The 5,314-nt window shown below is 37.6% G+C and overlaps 1 long non-coding RNA gene across 1 annotated transcript; it reads left to right on the top strand.

Annotated features, from left to right (window-relative positions):
- Window positions 1-383: 383 nt before the first annotated feature.
- On the top strand, window positions 384-5,031 carry LOC127000068 (uncharacterized). The gene is made up of 2 exons (XR_007753768.1): window positions 384-477; window positions 4,480-5,031. It is a non-coding gene; the product is annotated as an uncharacterized LOC127000068 (long non-coding RNA).
- Window positions 5,032-5,314: the final 283 nt, after the last annotated feature.

Genomic DNA, 5,314 nt, shown 5'->3' with positions numbered 1-5,314 from the left:
CCTAGCTGTCGCAGCAATTTGTTAAGAACCATATATATATATATATATATATATATATATATATATATATATATATATATATATATATATATATATATATATATATATATATATATATATATATATATATATATATATATATATATATATATATATATATATATATATATATATATATATATATATATATATATATATATATATATATATATATATATATATATATATATATATATATATATATATATATATATATATATATATAAATAGTCTGTAGAACGTCGACATTACATTACTTCGTCTACATACAGAAAATAATTTATCAAATATAAATAATATAAAAAAATACAAGTTTATTTATATATCTATGGGTTTAAATACGTGTCTATACATATGTATAGCTGTGTTCTTGTCGACGTTTTGTATGAAGGATCAGCTGGGAGTTGTTTTGGTCGCCGCTGCCTCGCCATGGACAAGGTGAGCGTCGCGTCTGGGGGCTGGCAATAATTAACACCTGCAAGGCTTACTGATTCATTTTCAGAGCCGATAAGCTGTAGGGTGTGGCCAATACATGCTCTCCTTCACCAGGAAGGTAAAGAACGGTTGACCCTTTTTTTCCGGGTCCTGCATAACTTAAGTTTTGTCGTATGTTTATTAACGTTATTCCTGACTTATCGCTACGGGTAGTCACAACAGAGTGTAATTATTCGAAACACTAAATGTCCACGATATATATCAATTATAGCTTCGGAAGTGATTTGGTTTATCATAATGGACCTTGACCTTTTTTTATATCTATTGAATGGTTTCCTGGTTTTTAGCACTTTCTGAATCAACTAAACCTCACTATCTAGCCTGACCCTCTGGTATACATTCATTAGATGTCACTCAATTATTTCACTACCGAGTATCCTTTCCTAACGTGTGTTAATGTGCTTTTGAAGGAAGTCAATCATTTCCCTTGCAAATTGCTAGATTTACTTTTACCTTCCCTGAGGAATGACCGTTTATGAGAAATGACAAACAGACTGCATAAACGCATCAAACTCAATCAGAAACAATATAGTTTCCTTCTTGGAGGTGTTAGCTCCAAGGAATTTAATGATATACTTTAATTATTGGCAGAAAAATGTGAGGAGAATGAGGGGGCAGCATGAACAATGTGAGTGGCTTTGGCCTTGGCACAAGCTACCTCTTAGCAGCCTGCTTGTTGCGGGTGATGGCTGTCAGCTTGAAGATACCTAGTGCATCTGAGATGGTGACTTACTGATGCTTAACTAGTAACCTATCACTGCTTTATTCATTAAGAACTAAATATAAATTAACCTAATTGAACATAACCTTACCCAACCTATCTGGACGTTTTGTAAGAAGGATCAGCTGAGAGTTCTTTTGGTCGCCATGCTTCGCCATGGACAAGGTGAGCATCATGTCATGGGCTGGCAAAATTAACATCTGCAAGGCTTACTGATTCATTTTGGAGCTGAGAAGCTGTAGGTGTGGTCAATACATGCCCAACCTATCTAAATTATTAACCTATTGTTACTAAAATAGTAATCTATTCTTGTTAAATGTAGTAACCTGTACAGCTTAATTTGTTAAGAACCATTTTATAAACTAATCTTACCTTATTTAAGGTGATTTACTGAAGATTAAAACCTATCACCGCGAATATAGTTACATTCCTGACAAAATAGTAATCTGTTGCCACTTCGTTCATTAAAACTTATCTATAAACAAATTTAACCTAACATAACCTTATCTAGATAAAAGACAACCTGTAAAAATAATATTGTATATACTATAACCTAACTACAGTCGTCCCTCAAATAGTACGGTTTCGGCTTTGTACGGATTATCATGGATGAATTTTTTTATGATTTTTAAATTTCCCGCTCGTCGCACCAAGTTGCTATAGTGTGAGTGGCAACACTTTTCTACCAAAACACCTGCTGAAAGCATCTCAAAGCGTTTGAGAAAGTGTACACCTTGCAAAAAAATTCAGATTAAGGAGAAGTTACATTTCGGGATGAGTTACGTTGTGGTAGGGAGAGCATACCACGTGAATGAGAATAGTGTTCGCTGTATCTATCACAGTGTAAAAGAAATTCTTGCCGCAGTAACTGTGAGTGCACCAAGAGTGCTGCAAGAGTGGAGATAAAGCCCGTCCTTTTCTGTTTGTTCATAAATTAACCTATTATAAACACATAAATAGGCATTTTCTTACCTTAAACAAGAAATTAGTGGGCAGGAGTGGGCACTCCTATGGAATACGGGTTTCCCGCCTGGCTCAGTTTCTACTGACCAAAGTTGCCAGTTTTGCATTTTCTGCTGTAGTGTTACCAAGCTGGACCAGTGAGCCATCCTGGCAGCGCTGCCTTCCACATTGTCAGTGAGCGAGTGATGTCATACACTCACACTCTCTTACTCTCAACCACAATTTCTATTATTGCCCTCTAAATCATACCTTAAATAAGATACGAAACAATAATTGTGGAGATTGACTCCGCGCCTCCCAAATATGACATTACGCCTCCATATTATATAGTTAAGGGACGCATATTTAAACTACTCCAACTGAACTTTAAATAACCTGATCTCTTACGGGGGTCTTTGCCCCTCTCAACCCCCCCACCATGGTAACACTGCACTGTGACTGCAGCAGAAAATGCATAACTGGCAACTTGGGCCCGTGGGTAACAGCTGAGCCAGGCAGGACCCGGATTCTGTAGTGTTTCTATGGGGGGGCCGTAATTTTCGGATTTTCGAATAGTACAGGGGACCTGGGTCCCGAACCCCCGTACTATTTGAGGGACGACTGTATAGTATTTCCACGAGAATCTGGTGGGCGGGAGGTGGCGGCTGGGGGGTCAGCCAAGGTCAGCACCGCCCCGCGCCTTGCCACACACTCTCAACACCTCCCTCTTCCTCTCATATGTCAGATATTTACAACCTTTAAATGAATTTAATTGAATAATCGAATAAGGTTATATAGTATTCTGGTTGTTTCGTTTTTAGGATAATAACAAATATTTTGTGTAAATACCAGGACACTTGACAATGTTGGAATACAACGTTATCAAGTGTGCTGGTATTTACACAATATATTTGTTATTATCTAAAATGAAACAATCTTATGACCTTATTGGATATCAGTTATTTAATTAAATTCATTTAAAGGTAGTAAATAGCTGACATATGAAGAAGTGAAATATTGAGAGTGTGTGGCAGTCTTGAACTTAGCTGACCCCACCCCCCCGCCCGCCAGATTCTCGTGGAACGACTATAACCTTGACCTGAGTATGAAAATAAATATTGATAAATAGAACCAAAATTTGTGTACCAGCATCACCAATCATGATGAATTGTGAGTAAACACTGCCTTGCAGGACGTGTCACCACTGTGTTATAATAATTTCTTTACTTTCAATTTGTAAATATCACAGGATTGTGGTGAGTAAGCATAGTAAGGTTTAGAACTTCAGAACATTTGCATCTTTTGAGTGACCTGTAATGAAATGATACCAACCTTCTAGGTATTAATCTAATAAAACACCCGTCACACACTGGTGTTCGACCCCATATTTTTTTGCTTTGTCTAACTGTACAATTCATCTTTCTTTATAACTGTTTCCATGTGAGATTTAAGCAGCTAATTGATTGGCAATAGGTTACCATTTCAGCAGTGATAAGTTACTATGTTAGTGGCAACAGGTTTCTATTCTTAGCAGTGGTATATTACTGTTTTAGCAGCAACAGGTTACTATCTGTTAGGTTTAGATGGAGTTCTGTTTGTTTAAGGAATCTTGCAGTGGCAATGCATGGCTTAATGGAGGCAGTCTGCCATCTTGTAGTGGGTGTAGCGTCAAGCAGGGTGAATTTGAAGCTGTTGACGTTTTTCTTTGTTCAATTGCAGATTTATTACTAGGCCCTGTAACTCAAGTTTGCACTTACCTCACCATCCTTTACTAGATTTTGAAGGGATTCCTTCAAAATGCTGCCACACTGAACAACTTTTTTTTTTTTTTTTTTTTTTTTTCAACCAGTTGCATTAAGTCTTATGGCCAAAGACATTTCCACTTTGAGACAGTTAGGCTAATGCTGAGTGGTTAAGAGAAACTACTACACATCGGCACAGTCAGGACATGTCCAAAACATGATAGTTGGCCACAGCAGGTCAGTCCTAGGACAGGATCAAACATATTGTAACCATGTTAGATAAGATGATGTATTACTATGCAAGAATACTCCTCCTCCTCCTTCTCCTTCACAAAGTAATGAAATGAGACAGCATGAGTAGGAGTGAAGGGAAGTGGGAAAGGAGAAAAGAAAAATGGTTTGATAGCCATAGCTGTGGAAGATGGAGGAGGAGAAGGATGAGTGGAGATCTAGTAAGAGGCTGAGGATATTGTGGAGAGAGAGAGAGAGAGAGAGAGAGAGAGAGATCTTCACTCTGGCATTAAGTCTTTTGTTTTCCAGGTGGAGTTGCCAATGCTACACTCCCTGACTCCAGGGTCAGTGGCACCTTCCTTAGACACATTATCTGAGTCTACCCGCCATTCACCCAGAAGTGAACCTCCTCCCCTGTCTCCATTGCCTGAGGAGGAAGAGGAAGAGGAACCTAACAGCCCTCCAGCCTCTCCTGAGCAGGAAGTGGTAGATGTTGAGTCTCACCAACCATGTGTTGTGGACCTCACAAATGAAGATGAGGACGATGTAGATGTGGTGGCAGTGGTACCCCAGGAACAATCCATAATTGTGAGTTGTTGCCACTCAGGAAAAGAATATATGCATACTGAAGTCACAGTAGTACCGAAAAATCAATATTTTGAACCTGGCTGTTAGATTTCATGCTGGATAGCATGAGTTGGCTCGACAACTTGCCTTGTTATCAGTCTTTCCAGTATTCCTGGTGCTACATTCATCACAGTGTTGTGCATTAGCTATATTACTGTTATTTTGATATTGTCCTTTATCTAAAAATTAAAATTTCAATATGTTGTTATTTCATAATATATGTATTTGAAAGTGTTTGTAAGTTCATTAACTAGAAAATTACCTTAGAGAGGTACTTAACTAGATACAGTGCTTGGCAATAGAGTAGGCAACAAAGGGTCATTTATCTGTATTGTACTAGGATAATAATCAAACATTCCTTTAAAAGTTTAAATGTCTGAGTCAGAAATGTTTGTGTTTGTCAGCAAGACAAACATATTTGCACAATGATCGAGAAACTTCACTCAGAGAGTCTGAAAGTAGATCTGCAGATGAATATAAAGTAGATGTAATGTCTGATAATCAGTTGGCAAAACAA

This window comes from Eriocheir sinensis, chromosome 17, assembly GCF_024679095.1.
Source record: "Eriocheir sinensis breed Jianghai 21 chromosome 17, ASM2467909v1, whole genome shotgun sequence".
NCBI classification, from domain to species: domain Eukaryota; kingdom Metazoa; phylum Arthropoda; class Malacostraca; order Decapoda; family Varunidae; genus Eriocheir; species Eriocheir sinensis.
This window is presented reverse-complemented; position numbering and strand designations above follow the sequence as displayed.